The sequence below is a fragment of the Nerophis lumbriciformis genome, linkage group LG07 (genome assembly GCF_033978685.3).
Source record: "Nerophis lumbriciformis linkage group LG07, RoL_Nlum_v2.1, whole genome shotgun sequence".
In the NCBI taxonomy this organism is placed as follows: domain Eukaryota; kingdom Metazoa; phylum Chordata; class Actinopteri; order Syngnathiformes; family Syngnathidae; genus Nerophis; species Nerophis lumbriciformis.
The window spans coordinates 5462798-5480544 of NC_084554.2; the positions used below are offsets into that span (position 1 = coordinate 5462798).

The window sequence follows — 17747 nt, forward strand, 5'->3', positions numbered from 1 at the left end:
TTCGGGTTAGCCGTATGTGCACAAGCCGCCGATAATGCTTGAATGTCCAGGGTGAGTGGAGGGTGTGGATGTTGGAACGGTTCGAATCGGGTGAGAAATGTGGGATATGGAGAGGTTTGTATTTTGCCACTAGGGCAATTCCTGATAATTCCAGGTAATCAGGGAATTTTCAAAATCGGTACACATGCTGGCTTGAATGTCCAGGGTGAGTGGAGGGTGTGGATGTTGGAACGGTTCGAATCGGGTGAGAAATGTGTGATATGGAGAGGTTTTTATTTTGTCACTAGGGCAGTAGGGGGGAATTCCTGATAATTCCAGGTAATCAGGGAATTTTCTAAATCGGTACACATGCTGGCTTGAATGTCCAGGGTGAGCGGAGGGTGTGGATGTTGGAACGGTTCGAATCGGGTGAGAAATGTGGGATATGGAGAGGTTTTTATTTTGTCACTAGGGCAATTCCTGATAATTCCAGGTAATCAGGGAATTTTCCAAATCGGGACACATGCTGGCTTGAATGTCCAGGGTGAGCGGAGGGTGTGGATGTTGGAACGGTTCGAATCGGGTGAGAAATGTGGGATATGGAGAGGTTTGTATTTTGTCACTAGGGCAATTCCTGATAATTCCAGGTAATCAGGGAATTTTCTAAGTCGATACACATGCTGGCTAGAATGTCCAGGGTGAGCGGAGGGTGTGGATGTTGGAACGGTTCGAATCGGGTGAGAAATGTGGGATATGGAGAAGTTTGTATTTTGTCAGTAGGGCAAATGGGGGGAATTCCTGATAATTCCAGGTAATCAGGGAATTTTCCAAATCGGGACACATGCTGGCTTGAATGTCCAGGGTGAGCGGAGGGTGTGGATGTTGGAACGGTTCGAACCGGGTGAGAAATGTGGGATATGGAGAGGTTTGTATTTTGTCACTAGGGCAATAAGGGAGGATTTTTGATGATTCCAGGTAATCAGGGTATTTTCCAAATCGGGACACTTGCTGGCTAGAATGTCCAGGGTGAGCGGAGGGTGTGGATGTTGGAACGGTTCGAATCGGGTGAGAAATGTGGGATATGGAGAGGTTTGTATTTTGTCAGTAGGGCAATAGGGGGGAATTCCCGATGATTCCAGGTAATCAGGGAATTTTCAAAATCGGGACACATGCTGGCTTGAATGTCCAGGGTGAGCGGAGGGTGTGGATGTTGGAACGGTTCGAATCGGGTGAGAAATGTGGTATATGGAGAGGTTTTTCTTTTGTCACTAGGGCAGTAGGGGGGAATTCCTGATAATTCCAGGTAATCAGGGAATTTTCCAAATCGGGACACATGCTGGCTTGAATGTCCAGGGTGAGCAGAGGGTGTGGATGTTGGAACGGTTCGAATCGGGTGAGAATTGTGGGATATGGAGAGGTTTTTATTTTGTCAGTAGGGCAATAGGGGGGAATTCCTGAAAATTCCAGGTAATCAGGGAATTTTCAAAATCGGTACACATGCTGGCTTGAATGTCCAGGGTGAGTGGAGGGTGTGGATGTTGGAACGGTTCGAATCGGGTGAGAAATGTAGGATATGGAGAGGTTAGTATTTTTTCAGTAGGGCAATAGGGGTCGATTCCTGATAATTCCAGGTAATCAGGGAATTTTCAAAATCAGGACACATGCTGGCTTGAATGTCCAGGGTGAGCGGAGGGTGTGGATGTTGGAACGGTTCGAATCGGGTGAGAAATTTGGTATATGGAGAGGTTTGTATTTTGTCAGTAGAACAATAGGGGGGAATTCCTGATAGTTCCAGGTAATCAGGGAATTTTCAAAATCGGGACACATGCTGGCTTGAATGTCCAGGGTGAGCAGAGGGTGTGGATGTTGGAATGGTTCGAATCGGGTGAGAAATGTGGGATATGGAGAGGTTTGTGTTTTGTAAGTAGGGCAATAGGGGGGAATTCCTGATAATTCCAGGTAATCAGGGAATTTTCAAAATCGGTACACATGTTGGCTTGAATGTCCAGGGTGAGCGGAGGGTGTGAATGTTGGAACGGTTCGAATCGGGTGAGAAATGTGCGATATGGAGAGGTTTGTATTTTGTCAGTAGGGCAATAGGGGGGAATTCCTGATAATTCCAGGTAATCAGGGAATTTTCAAAATCGGGACACATGCTGGCTAGAATGTCCCGGGTGAGCGGAGGGTGTGGATGTTGGAACGGTTCGAACCGGGTGAGAAATGTGGGATATGGAGAGGTTTGTATTTTGTCACTAGGGCAATAAGGGAGGATTTTTGATGATTCCAGGTAATCAGGGTATTTTCCAAATCGGGACACATGCTGGCTTGAATGTCCAGGGTGAGCAGAGGGTGTGGATGTTGGAACGGTTCGAACCGGGTGAGAAATGTGGGATATGGAGAGGTTTGTATTTTGTCAGTAGGGCGTTAGGGGGGAATTCCTGATAATTCCAGGTAATCAGGGAATTTTCAAAATCGGTACACATGCTGGCTTGAATGTCCAGGGTGAGCGGAGGGTCTTGATGTTGGAACGGTTCGAACCGGGTGAGAAATGTGGGATATGGAGAGGTTTGTATTTTGTCAGTAGGGCAATAGGGGGGAATTTTTGATAATTCCAGGTAATCAGGGAATTTTCAAAATCGGTACACATGCTGGCTTGAATGTCCAGGGTGAGCAGAGGGTGTGGATGTTGGAACGGTTCGAACCGGGTGAGAAATGTGGGATATGGAGAGGTTTGTATTTTGTCAGTAGGGCGTTAGGGGGGAATTCCTGATAATTCCAGGTAATCAGGGAATTTTCAAAATCGGTACACATGCTGGCTTGAATGTCCAGGGTGAGCGGAGGGTCTTGATGTTGGAACGGTTCGAATCGGGTGAGAAATGTGGTATATGGAGAGGTTTGTATTTTGTCAGTAGGGCAATAGGGGGGAATTCCTGATAATTCCAGGTAATCAGGGAATTTTCCAAATCGGGACACATGCTGGCTTGAATGTCCAGGGTGAGCGGAGGGTGTGGATGTTGGAACGGTTCGAATCGGGTGAGAAATGTGTGATATGGAGAGGTTTTTATTTTGTTACTAGTGCAATTCCTGATAATTCCAGGTAATCAGGGAATTTTCAAAATCGGTACACATGCTGGCTTGAATGTCCAGGGTGAGCGGAGGGTGTGGATGTTGGAACGGTTCAAATCGGGTGAGAAATGTGGGATATGGAGAGGTTTGTATTTTGTCACTAGGGCAATAAGGGAGGATTCTTGATGATTCCAGGTAATCAGGGAATTTTCTAAATCGGGACACAAGCTGGCTTGAATGTCCAGGGTGAGCGGAGGGTGTGGATGTTGGAACGGTTCGAACCGGGTGAGAAATGTGGGATATGGAGAGGTTTGTATTTTGTCACTAGGGCAATAAGGGAGGATTCTTGATGATTCCAGGTAATCAGGGTATTTTCCAAATCGGGACACAAGCTGGCTTTAATGTCCAGGGTGAGCAGAGGGTGTGGATGTTGGAACGGTTCGAACCGGGTGAGAAATGTGGGATATGGAGAGGTTTGTATTTTGTCACTAGGGCAATAAGGGAGGATTCTTAATGATCCCAGGTAATCAGGGAATTTTCCAAATCGGTACACATGCTGGCTTGAATGTCCAGGGTGAGCGGAGGGTGTGGATGTTGGAACGGTTCGAATCGGGTGAGAAATGTGGGATATGGAGAGGTTTTTATTTTGTCACTAGGGCAATTCCTGATAATTCCAGGTAATCAGGGAATTTTCAAAATTGGGACATATGCTGGCTTGAATGTCCAGGGTGAGCGGAGGGTGTGGATGTTGGAACGGTTCGAACCGGGTGAGAAATGTGAGATATGGAGAGGTTTGTATTTTGTCACTAGGGCAATAGGGGGGAATTCCAGATAAATCCAGGTAATCAGGGAATTTTCAAAATTGGGACATATGCTGGCTTGAATGTCCAGGGTGAGCAGAGGGTGTGGATGTTGGAACGGTTCGAATCGGGTGAGAAATGTGGGATATGGAGAGGTTTGTATTTTGTCACTAGGGCAATAAGGGAGGATTCTTGATGATTCCAGGTAATCAGGGAATTTTCAAAATCGGGACACAAGCTGGCTTGAATGTCCAGGGTGAGCGGAGGGTGTGGATGTTGGAACGGTTCAAATCGGGTGAGAAATGTGGTATATGGAGAGGTTTGTATTTTGTCACTAGGGCAATAAGGGAGGATTCTTGATGATTCCAGGTAATCAGGGAATTTTCCAAATCAGGACACAAGCTGGCTTTAATGTCCAGGGTGAGCGGAGGGTGTGGATGTTGGAACGGTTCGAATCGGGTGAGAAATGTGGGATATGGAGAGGTTTGTGTTTTGTCAGTAGGGCAATAGGGGGGAATTCCTGTTAGTTCCAGGTAATCAGGGAATTTTCAAAATCGGGACACATGCTGGCTAGAATGTCCAGGGTGAGCGGAGGGTGTGGATGTTGGAACGGTTCGAACCGGGTGAGAAATGTGGGATATGGAGAGGTTTTTATTTTGTCACTAGGGCATTAGGGGGGAATTCCTGATAATTCCAGGTAATCAGGGAATTTTCAAAATCGGTACACGTGCTGGCTTGAATGTCCAGGGTGAGCGGAGGGTGTGGATGTTGGAACGGTTCGAACCGGGTGAGAAATGTGGGATATGGAGAGGTTTGTATTTTGTCACTAGGGCAATAGGGGGGTAATTCCTGATAATTCCAGGTAATCAGGGAATTTTCCAAATCGGGACACATGCTGGCTTGAATGTCCAGGGTGAGCAGAGGGTGTGGATGTTGGAACGGTTCAAATCGGGTGAGAAATGTGGGATATGGAGAGGTTTTTATTTTGTCACTAGGGCAATTCCTGATAATTCCAGGTAATCAGGGAATTTTCTAAATCGGAACACAAGCTGGCTTGAATGTCCAGGGTGAGCGGAGGGTGTGGATGTTGGAACGGTTCGAATCGGCTGAGAAATGTGGGATATGGAGAGGTTTTTATTTTGTCACTAGGGCAATAAGGGAGGATTCTTGATGATTCCAGGTAATCAGGGAATTTTCCAATTCGGGACACATGCTGGCTTGAATGTCCAGGGTGAGCAGAGGGTGTAGATGTTGGAACGGTTCAAATCGGGTGAGAAATGGGGGATATGGAGAGGTTTGTATTTTGTCAGTAGTGCAATAGGGGGGAATTCCTGATAATTCCAGGTAATCAGGGAATTTTCTAAATCGGGACACACACTGGCTTGACTGTCCAGGGTGAGCAGAGGTTGTGGATGTTGGAACGGTTCGAACCGGGTGAGAAATGTGGGATATGGAGAGGTTTTTATTTTGTCACTAGGGCAGTAAGGGGGAATTCCTGATAATTCCAGGTATTTAGGGAATTTTCAAAATCAGGACACAAGCTGGCTTGAATGTCCAGGGTGAGCGGAGGGTGTGGATGTTGGAACGGTTCGAATCGGGTGAGAAATGCGGGATATGGAGAAGTTTGTATTTTGTCACTAGGGCAATAAGGGAGGATTCTTGATGATCCCAGGTAATCAGGGAATTTTCAAAATCGGGACACATGCTGGCTTGAATGTCCAGGGTGAGTGGAGGGTGTGGATGTTGGAACGGTTCGAACCGGGTGAGAAATGTGGGATATGGAGAGGTTTTTATTTTGTCACTAGGGCAATTCCTGATAATTCCAGGTAATCAGGGAGTTTTCAAAATCGGGACACACGCTGGCTTGAATGTCCAGGGTGAGCGGAGGGTGTGGATGTTGGAACGGTTCGAATCGGGTGAGAAATGTGGGATATGGAGAGGTTTGTATTTTGTCACTAGGGCAATAAGGGAGGATTCTTGATGATTCCAGGTAATCAGGGAATTTTCAAAATCAGGACACAAGCTGGCTTGAATGTCCAGGGTGAGCGGAGGGTGTGGATGTTGGAACGGTTCGAATCGGGTGAGAAATGTGGTATATGGAGAGGTTTGTATTTTGTCACAAGGGCAATAAGGGAGGATTCTTGATGATTCCAGGTAATCAGGGAATTTTCCAATTCGGGACACATGCTGGCTTGAATGTCCAGGGTGAGCGGAGGGTGTGGATGTTGGAACGGTTCAAATCGGGTGAGAAATGTGGGATATGGAGAGGTTTGTATTTTGTCACTAGGGCAATTCCTGATAATTCCAGGTAATCAGGGAATTTTCAAAATCGGGACACATGCTGGCTTGAATGTCCAGGGTGAGCGGAGGGTGTGGATGTTGGAACGGTTCGAATCGGGTGAGAAATGTGGGATATGGAGAGGTTTGTATTTTGTCAGTAGGGCAATAGGGGGGAATTCCTGATAATTCCAGGTAATCAGGGAATTGTCAAAATCAGGACACATGCTTGCTTGAATGTCCAGGGTGAGCGGAGGGTGTGGATGTTGGAACGGTTCGAATCGGGTGAGAAATGTGGGATATGGAGAGGTTTGTATTTTGTCAGTAGGGCAATAGGGGGGAATTCTTGATAATTCCAGGTAATCAGGGAATTTTCAAAATTGGTACACATGCTGGCTTGAACGTCCAGGGTGAGCGGAGGGTGTGGATGTTGGAACGGTTCGAATCGGGGCAGAAATGTGGGATATGGAGAGGTTTGTATTTTGTCAGTAGGGCATTAGGGGGGAATTCCTGATAATTCCAGGTAATCAGGGAATTTTCCAAATCGGGACACATGCTGGCTTGAATGTCCAGGGTGAGCGGAGGGTGTGGATGTTGGAACGGTTCCAACCGGGTGAGAAATGTGTGATATGGAGAGGTTTTTATTTTGTCACTAGGGCAATTCCTGATAATTCCAGGTAATCAGGGAATTTTCAAAATAGGGACACATGCTGGCTTGAATGTCCAGGGTGAGCAGAGGGTGTGGATGTTGGAACGGTTCGAATCGGGTGAGAAATGTGGTATATGGAGAGGTTTGTATTTTGTCACTAGGGCAATAGGGGGGAATTCCTGATAATTCCAGGTAATCAGGGAATTTTCAAAATCGGGACACATAATGGCTTGAATGTCCAGGGTGAGCGGAGGGTGTGGATGTTGGAACGGTTTGAATCGGGTGAGAAATGTGGGATATGGAGAGGTTTGTATTTTGTCAGTAGGGCAATAGGGGGGGATTCCTGATAATTCCAGGTAATCAGGGAATTTTCAAAATCGGGACACATAATGGCTTGAATGTCCAGGGTGAGCGGAGGGTGTGGATGTTGGAACGGTTTGAATCGGGTGAGAAATGTGGGATATGGAGAGGTTTGTATTTTGTCAGTAGGGCAATAGGGGGGAATTCCTGATAATTCCAGGTAATCAGGGAATTTTCTAAATTGGGACACACGCTGGCTTGAATGTCCAGGGTGAGCAGAGGGTGTGGGTGTTGGAACGGTTCGAACCGGGTGAGAAATGTGGGATATGGAGAGGTTTTTATTTTGTCAGTAGGGTAATAGGGGGGAATTCCCGATGATTCCAGGTAATCAGGGAATTTTCAAAATCAGGACACATGCTGGCTTGAATGTCCAGGGTGAGCAGAGGGTGTGGATGTTGGAACGGTTCGAATCGGGTGAGAAATGTGGGATATGGAGAGGTTTGTATTTTGTCAGTAGGGCACAATTCCTGATAATTCCAGGTAATCAGGGAATTTTCTAAATTGGGACACACGCTGGCTTGAATGTCCAGGGTGAGCAGAGGGTGTGGGTGTTGGAACGGTTCGAACCGGGTGAGAAATGTGGGATATGGAGAGGTTTTTATTTTGTCAGTAGGGCAATAGGGGGGAATTCCCGATGATTCCAGGTAATCAGGGAATTTTCAAAATCAGGACACAAGCTGGCTTGAATGTCCAGGGTGAGTGGAGGGTGTGGATGTTGGAACGATTAGAATCGGGTGAGAAATGTGGCATATGGAGAAGTTTGTATTTTGTCAGTAGGGCAATAGGGGGGAATTCCTGATGATTACAGGTAATCAGGGAATTTTCCAAATCGGGACACATGCTGGCTTGAATGTCCAGGGTGAGCGGAGGGTGTGGATGTTGGAACGGTTCGAACCGGGTCAGAAATGTGGGATATGGAGAGGTTTTTATTTTGTCAGTAGGGCAATAGGGGGGAATTCCTCATAATTCCAGGTAATCAGGGAATTGTCAAAATCGGTACACATGCTGGCTTGAATGTCCAGGGTGAGCAGAGGGTGTGGATGTTGGAACGGTTCGAATCGGGTGAGAAATGTGCGATATGGAGAGGTTTGTATTTTGTCAGTAGGGCAATAGGGGGGAATTCCTGATAATTCCAGGTAATCAGGGAATTTTCAAAATCGGGACACATGCTGGCTAGAATGTCCCGGGTGAGCGGAGGGTGTGGATGTTGGAACGGTTCGAACCGGGTGAGAAATGTGGGATATGGAGAGGTTTGTATTTTGTCACTAGGGCAATAAGGGAGGATTTTTGATGATTCCAGGTAATCAGGGTATTTTCCAAATCGGTACACATGCTGGCTTGAATGTCCAGGGTGAGTGGAGGGTGTGGATGTTGGAACGGTTCGAATCGGGTGAGAAATGTGGTATATGGAGAGGTTTGTATTTTGTCAGTAGGGCAATAGGGGGGAATTCCTGATAATTCCAGGTAATCAGGGAATTTTCCAAATCGGGACACATGCTGGCTTTAATGTCCAGGGTGAGCAGAGGGTGTGGATGTTGGAACGGTTCGAATCGGGTGAGAAATGTGGGATATGGAGAGGTTTTTATTTTGTCACTAGGGCAATTCCTGATAATTCCAGGTAATCAGGGAATTTTCAAAATCGGGACACATGCTGGCTAGAATGTCCCGGGTGAGCGGAGGGTGTGGATGTTGGAACGGTTCGAACCGGGTGAGAAATGTGGGATATGGCGAGGTTTGTATTTTCTCAGTAGGGCGTTAGGGGGTAATTCCTGATAATTCCAGGTAATCAGGGAATTTTCAAAATCGGTACACATGCTGGCTTGAATGTCCAGGGTGAGTGGAGGGTGTGGATGTTGGAACGGTTCGAACCGGGTGAGAAATGTGGGATATGGAGAGGTTTGTATTTTGTCAGTAGGGCAATAAGGGAGGATTCTTTATGATTCCAGGTAATCAGGGAATTTTCAAAATCGGGACACATGCTGGCTAGAATGTCCAGGGTGAGCGGAGGGTGTGGATGTTGGAACGGTTCGAATCGGGTGAGAAATGTGGGATATGGACAGGTGTGTATTTTGTCAGTAGGGCAATAGGGGGAAATTCCTGATAATTCCAGGTAATCAGGGAATTTTCAAAATCGGGACACATGCTGGCTTGAATGTCCAGGGTGAGTGGAGGGTGTGGATGTTGGAACGGTTCGAATCGGGTGAGAAATGTGGGATATGGAGAGGTTTGTATTTTGTCAGTAGGGCATTAGGGGGGAATTCCTGATAATTCCAGGTAATCAGGGAATTTTCCAAAATTGGGACACAAGCTGGCTTGAATGTCCAGGGTGAGCGGAGGGTGTGGATGTTGGAACGGTTCGAATCGGGTGAGAAATGTGGGATATGGAGAGGTTTGTATTTTGTCAGTAGGGCAATAGGGGGGAATTCCTGATAATTCCAGGTAATCAGGGAATTTTCTAAATCGGGACACAAGCTGGCTTGAATGTCCAGGGTGAGTGGAGGGTGTGGATGTTGGAACGGTTCGAATCGGGTGAGAAATGTGGGACATGGAGAGGTTTGTATTTTGTCAGTAGGGCAATATGGGGGAATTCCAGATAATTCCAGGTAATCAGGGAATTTTCAAAATCGGGACACAAGCTGGCTTGAATGTCCAGGGTGAGCGGAGGGTGTGGATGTTGGAACGGTTCGAACCGGGTGAGAAATGTGGGATATGGAGAGGTTTTTATTTTGTCACTAGGGCAATTCCTGATAATTCCAGGTAATCAGGGAATTTTCAAACTCGGGACACATGCTGGCTTGAATGTCCAGGGTGAGCGGAGGGTGTGAATGTTGGAACGGTTCGAATCGGGTGAGAAATGTGGGATATGGAGAGGTTTTTATTTTGTCACTAGGGAAATAGGGGGGAATTCCTGATAATTCCAGGTAATCAGGGAATTTTCTAAATCGGGACACACACTGGCTTGACTGTCCAGGGTGAGCAGAGGTTGTGGATGTTGGAACGGTTCGAACCGGGTGAGAAATGTGGGATATGGAGAGGTTTTTATTTTGTCACTAGGGCAGTAAGGGGGAATTCCTGATAATTCCAGGTAATCAGGGAATTTTCAAAATCGGGACACATGCTGGCTTGAATGTCCAGGGTGAGTGGAGGGTGTGGATGTTGGAACGGTTCGAACCGGGTGAGAAATGTGGGATATGGAGAGGTTTTTATTTTGTCACTAGGGCAATTCCTGATAATTCCAGGTAATCAGGGAGTTTTCAAAATCGGGACACACGCTGGCTTGAATGTCCAGGGTGAGCGGAGGGTGTGGATGTTGGAACGGTTCGAATCGGGTGAGAAATGTGGGATATGGAGAGGTTTGTATTTTGTCACTAGGGCAATAAGGGAGGATTCTTGATGATTCCAGGTAATCAGGGAATTTTCAAAATCAGGACACAAGCTGGCTTGAATGTCCAGGGTGAGCGGAGGGTGTGGATGTTGGAACGGTTCGAATCGGGTGAGAAATGTGGTATATGGAGAGGTTTGTATTTTGTCACAAGGGCAATAAGGGAGGATTCTTGATGATTCCAGGTAATCAGGGAATTTTCCAATTCGGGACACATGCTGGCTTGAATGTCCAGGGTGAGCGGAGGGTGTGGATGTTGGAACGGTTCAAATCGGGTGAGAAATGTGGGATATGGAGAGGTTTGTATTTTGTCACTAGGGCAATTCCTGATAATTCCAGGTAATCAGGGAATTTTCAAAATCGGGACACATGCTGGCTTGAATGTCCAGGGTGAGCGGAGGGTGTGGATGTTGGAACGGTTCGAATCGGGTGAGAAATGTGGGATATGGAGAGGTTTGTATTTTGTCAGTAGGGCAATAGGGGGGAATTCCTGATAATTCCAGGTAATCAGGGAATTGTCAAAATCAGGACACATGCTTGCTTGAATGTCCAGGGTGAGCGGAGGGTGTGGATGTTGGAACGGTTCGAATCGGGTGAGAAATGTGGGATATGGAGAGGTTTGTATTTTGTCAGTAGGGCAATAGGGGGGAATTCTTGATAATTCCAGGTAATCAGGGAATTTTCAAAATTGGTACACATGCTGGCTTGAACGTCCAGGGTGAGCGGAGGGTGTGGATGTTGGAACGGTTCGAATCGGGGCAGAAATGTGGGATATGGAGAGGTTTGTATTTTGTCAGTAGGGCATTAGGGGGGAATTCCTGATAATTCCAGGTAATCAGGGAATTTTCCAAATCGGGACACATGCTGGCTTGAATGTCCAGGGTGAGCGGAGGGTGTGGATGTTGGAACGGTTCCAACCGGGTGAGAAATGTGTGATATGGAGAGGTTTTTATTTTGTCACTAGGGCAATTCCTGATAATTCCAGGTAATCAGGGAATTTTCAAAATAGGGACACATGCTGGCTTGAATGTCCAGGGTGAGCAGAGGGTGTGGATGTTGGAACGGTTCGAATCGGGTGAGAAATGTGGTATATGGAGAGGTTTGTATTTTGTCACTAGGGCAATAGGGGGGAATTCCTGATAATTCCAGGTAATCAGGGAATTTTCAAAATCGGGACACATAATGGCTTGAATGTCCAGGGTGAGCGGAGGGTGTGGATGTTGGAACGGTTTGAATCGGGTGAGAAATGTGGGATATGGAGAGGTTTGTATTTTGTCAGTAGGGCAATAGGGGGGGATTCCTGATAATTCCAGGTAATCAGGGAATTTTCAAAATCGGGACACATAATGGCTTGAATGTCCAGGGTGAGCGGAGGGTGTGGATGTTGGAACGGTTTGAATCGGGTGAGAAATGTGGGATATGGAGAGGTTTGTATTTTGTCAGTAGGGCAATAGGGGGGAATTCCTGATAATTCCAGGTAATCAGGGAATTTTCTAAATTGGGACACACGCTGGCTTGAATGTCCAGGGTGAGCAGAGGGTGTGGGTGTTGGAACGGTTCGAACCGGGTGAGAAATGTGGGATATGGAGAGGTTTTTATTTTGTCAGTAGGGTAATAGGGGGGAATTCCCGATGATTCCAGGTAATCAGGGAATTTTCAAAATCAGGACACATGCTGGCTTGAATGTCCAGGGTGAGCAGAGGGTGTGGATGTTGGAACGGTTCGAATCGGGTGAGAAATGTGGGATATGGAGAGGTTTGTATTTTGTCAGTAGGGCACAATTCCTGATAATTCCAGGTAATCAGGGAATTTTCTAAATTGGGACACACGCTGGCTTGAATGTCCAGGGTGAGCAGAGGGTGTGGGTGTTGGAACGGTTCGAACCGGGTGAGAAATGTGGGATATGGAGAGGTTTTTATTTTGTCAGTAGGGCAATAGGGGGGAATTCCCGATGATTCCAGGTAATCAGGGAATTTTCAAAATCAGGACACAAGCTGGCTTGAATGTCCAGGGTGAGTGGAGGGTGTGGATGTTGGAACGATTAGAATCGGGTGAGAAATGTGGCATATGGAGAAGTTTGTATTTTGTCAGTAGGGCAATAGGGGGGAATTCCTGATGATTACAGGTAATCAGGGAATTTTCCAAATCGGGACACATGCTGGCTTGAATGTCCAGGGTGAGCGGAGGGTGTGGATGTTGGAACGGTTCGAACCGGGTCAGAAATGTGGGATATGGAGAGGTTTTTATTTTGTCAGTAGGGCAATAGGGGGGAATTCCTCATAATTCCAGGTAATCAGGGAATTGTCAAAATCGGTACACATGCTGGCTTGAATGTCCAGGGTGAGCAGAGGGTGTGGATGTTGGAACGGTTCGAATCGGGTGAGAAATGTGCGATATGGAGAGGTTTGTATTTTGTCAGTAGGGCAATAGGGGGGAATTCCTGATAATTCCAGGTAATCAGGGAATTTTCAAAATCGGGACACATGCTGGCTAGAATGTCCCGGGTGAGCGGAGGGTGTGGATGTTGGAACGGTTCGAACCGGGTGAGAAATGTGGGATATGGAGAGGTTTGTATTTTGTCACTAGGGCAATAAGGGAGGATTTTTGATGATTCCAGGTAATCAGGGTATTTTCCAAATCGGTACACATGCTGGCTTGAATGTCCAGGGTGAGTGGAGGGTGTGGATGTTGGAACGGTTCGAATCGGGTGAGAAATGTGGTATATGGAGAGGTTTGTATTTTGTCAGTAGGGCAATAGGGGGGAATTCCTGATAATTCCAGGTAATCAGGGAATTTTCCAAATCGGGACACATGCTGGCTTTAATGTCCAGGGTGAGCAGAGGGTGTGGATGTTGGAACGGTTCGAATCGGGTGAGAAATGTGGGATATGGAGAGGTTTTTATTTTGTCACTAGGGCAATTCCTGATAATTCCAGGTAATCAGGGAATTTTCAAAATCGGGACACATGCTGGCTAGAATGTCCCGGGTGAGCGGAGGGTGTGGATGTTGGAACGGTTCGAACCGGGTGAGAAATGTGGGATATGGCGAGGTTTGTATTTTCTCAGTAGGGCGTTAGGGGGTAATTCCTGATAATTCCAGGTAATCAGGGAATTTTCAAAATCGGTACACATGCTGGCTTGAATGTCCAGGGTGAGTGGAGGGTGTGGATGTTGGAACGGTTCGAACCGGGTGAGAAATGTGGGATATGGAGAGGTTTGTATTTTGTCAGTAGGGCAATAAGGGAGGATTCTTTATGATTCCAGGTAATCAGGGAATTTTCAAAATCGGGACACATGCTGGCTAGAATGTCCAGGGTGAGCGGAGGGTGTGGATGTTGGAACGGTTCGAATCGGGTGAGAAATGTGGGATATGGACAGGTGTGTATTTTGTCAGTAGGGCAATAGGGGGAAATTCCTGATAATTCCAGGTAATCAGGGAATTTTCAAAATCGGGACACATGCTGGCTTGAATGTCCAGGGTGAGTGGAGGGTGTGGATGTTGGAACGGTTCGAATCGGGTGAGAAATGTGGGATATGGAGAGGTTTGTATTTTGTCAGTAGGGCATTAGGGGGGAATTCCTGATAATTCCAGGTAATCAGGGAATTTTCCAAAATTGGGACACAAGCTGGCTTGAATGTCCAGGGTGAGCGGAGGGTGTGGATGTTGGAACGGTTCGAATCGGGTGAGAAATGTGGGATATGGAGAGGTTTGTATTTTGTCAGTAGGGCAATAGGGGGGAATTCCTGATAATTCCAGGTAATCAGGGAATTTTCTAAATCGGGACACAAGCTGGCTTGAATGTCCAGGGTGAGTGGAGGGTGTGGATGTTGGAACGGTTCGAATCGGGTGAGAAATGTGGGACATGGAGAGGTTTGTATTTTGTCAGTAGGGCAATATGGGGGAATTCCAGATAATTCCAGGTAATCAGGGAATTTTCAAAATCGGGACACAAGCTGGCTTGAATGTCCAGGGTGAGCGGAGGGTGTGGATGTTGGAACGGTTCGAACCGGGTGAGAAATGTGGGATATGGAGAGGTTTTTATTTTGTCACTAGGGCAATTCCTGATAATTCCAGGTAATCAGGGAATTTTCAAACTCGGGACACATGCTGGCTTGAATGTCCAGGGTGAGCGGAGGGTGTGAATGTTGGAACGGTTCGAATCGGGTGAGAAATGTGGGATATGGAGAGGTTTTTATTTTGTCACTAGGGAAATAGGGGGGAATTCCTGATAATTCCAGGTAATCAGGGAATTTTCCAAATCGGGACACATGCTTGCTTGAATGTCCAGGGTGAGCAGAGGGTGTGGATGTTGGAACGGTTCGAATCGGGTGAGAAATGTGGGATATGGAGAGGTTTGTATTTTTTCAGTAGGGCAATAGGGGGGAATTCCTGTTAATTCCAGGTAATCAGGGGATTTTCAAAATCGGTACACATGCTGGCTTGAATGTCCAGGGTGAGCGGAGGGTGTGGATGTTGGAACGGTTCAAATCGGGTGAGAAATGTGGGATATGGAGAGGTTTGTATTTTGTCACTAGGGCAATTCCTGATAATTCCAGGTAATCAGGGAATTTTCTAAGTCGATACACATGCTGGCTAGAATGTCCAGGGTGAGCAGAGGGTGTGGATGTTGGAACGGTTCGAATCGGGTGAGAAATGTGGTATATGGAGAGGTTTTTATTTTGTCACTAGGGCAATTCCTGATAATTCCAGGTAATCAGGGAATTTTCCAAATCGGGACACATGCTGGCTTGAATGTCCAGGGTGAGCGGAGGGTGTGGATGTTGGAACGGTTCGAACCGGGTGAGAAATGTGGGATATGGAGAGGTTTGTATTTTCTCAGTAGGGCGTTAGGGGGTAATTCCTGATAATTCCAGGTAATCAGGGAATTTTCAAAATCGGGACACATGCTGGCTTGAATGTCCAGGGTGAGCAGAGGGTGTGGATGTTGGAACAGTTCGAAACGGGTGAGAAATGTGGGATATGGAGAGGTTTTTATTTTGTCACTAGGGCAAGTCCTGATATTTCCAGGTAATCAGGGAATTTTCTAAATCGGGACACATGCTGGCTTGAATGTCCAGGGTGAGCGGAGGGTGTGGATGTTGGAACGGTTCGAATCGGGTGAGAAATGTGGTATATGGAGAGGTTTGTATTTTGTCACTAGGGCAATAAGGGAGGATTCTTTATGATTCCAGGTAATCAGGGAATTTTCAAAATCGGGACACATGCTGGCTTGAATGTCCAGGGTGAGCGGAGGGTGTGGATGTTGGAACGGTTTGAACCGGGTGAGAAATGTGGGATATGGAGAGGTTTGTATTTTGTCAGTAGGGCAATAGGGGGGAATTCCTGATAATTCCAGGTAATCAGGGAATTTTCAAAATCGGTACACATGCTGGCTTGAATGTCCAGGGTGAGCAGAGGGTGTGGATGTTGGAACGGTTCGAATCAGGTGAGAAATGTGGGATATGGAGAGGTTTGTATTTTCTCAGTAGGGCAACTCCTGATAATTCCAGGTAATCAGGGAATTTTCCAAATCGGGACACATGCTGGCTTGAATGTCCAGGGTGAGCGGAGGGTGTGGATGTTGGAACGGTTCGAACCGGGTGAGAAATGTGGGATATGGAGAGGTTTGTATTTTCTCAGTAGGGCGTTAGGGGGTAATTCCTGATAATTCCAGGTAATCAGGGAATTTTCAAAATCGGGACACATGCTGGCTTGAATGTCCAGGGTGAGCAGAGGGTGTGGATGTTGGAACAGTTCGAAACGGGTGAGAAATGTGGGATATGGAGAGGTTTTTATTTTGTCACTAGGGCAAGTCCTGATATTTCCAGGTAATCAGGGAATTTTCTAAATCGGGACACATGCTGGCTTGAATGTCCAGGGTGAGCGGAGGGTGTGGATGTTGGAACGGTTCGAATCGGGTGAGAAATGTAGGATATGGAGAGGTTTGTATTTTTTCAGTAGGGCAATAGGGGTCGATTCCTGATAATTCCAGGTAATCAGGGAATTTTCAAAATCAGGACACATGCTGGCTTGAATGTCCAGGGTGAGCGGAGGGTGTGGATGTTGGAACGGTTCGAACCGGGTGAGAAATGTGGGATATGGAGAGGTTTTTATTTTGTCACTAGGGCAATAGGGGGGAATTCCTGATAATTCCAGGTAATCAGGGAATTGTCAAAATCGGGACACATACTGGCTTTAATGTCCAGGGTGAGTGGAGGGTGTGGATGTTGGAACGGTTCGAACCGGGTGAGAAATGTGGGATATGGAGAGGTTTTTATTTTGTCACTAAGGCAATTCCTGATAATTCCAGGTAATCAGGGAATTTTCAAAATCGGTACAAATGCTGGCTTGATTGTCCAGGGTGAGTGGAGGGTGTGGATGTTGGAACGGTTCAAATCGGGTGAGAAATGTAGGATATGAAGAGGTTTGTATTTTGTCAGTAGGGCAATAGGGGGGAATTCCTGATAATTCCAGGTAATCAGGGAATTTTCAAAATCGGGACACATGCTGGCTTTAATGTCCAGGGTGAGCGGAGGGTGTGAAAGTTGGAACGGTTCGAACCGGGTGAGAAATGTGGGATATGGAGAGGTTTGTATTTTGTCAGCAGGGCGTTAGGGGGGAATTCCTGATAATTCCAGGTAATCAGGGAATTTTTTGAATCGGGACACAAGCTGGCTTGAATGTCCAGGGTGAGCGGAGGGTGTGGATGTTGGAACGGTTCGAATCGGGTGAGAAATGTGGTATATGGAGAGGTTTGTATTTTGTCAGTAGGGCAATAGGGGGGGAATTCTTGATAATTCCAGGTAATCAGGGAATTTTCCAAATCGGGACACATGCTGGCTTGAATGTCCAGGGTGAGCGGAGGGTGTGGATGTTGGAACGGTTCGAATCGGGTGAGAAATGTGGGATATGGAGAGGTTTGTATTTTGTCAGTAGGGCAATAGGGGGGGATTTTTGATAATTCCAGGTAATCAGGGAATTTTCAAAATTGGTACACATGCTGGCTTGAATGTCCAGGGTGAGCGGAGGGTGTGGATGTTGGAACGGTTCGAACCGGGTGAGAAATGTGGGATATGGAGAGGTTTTTATTTTGTCAGTAGGGCAATAGGGGTGAATTCCTGATGATTCCAGGTAATCAGGGAATTTTCCAAATCGGGACACATGCTGGCTTTAATGTCCAGGGTGAGAGGAGGGTGTGGATGTTGGAACGGTTCGAATCGGGTGAGAAATGTGG

At 46.7% G+C, this 17747-nt stretch overlaps 1 protein-coding gene across 3 annotated transcripts in view; it reads left to right on the plus strand.

Moving 5' to 3' along the window:
• The window catches only part of LOC133609884 (rho GTPase-activating protein 29-like), a 251586-nt gene that overhangs the window by 162917 nt on the left and 70922 nt on the right, over positions 1–17747 (plus strand). The window lies entirely within an intron of this gene.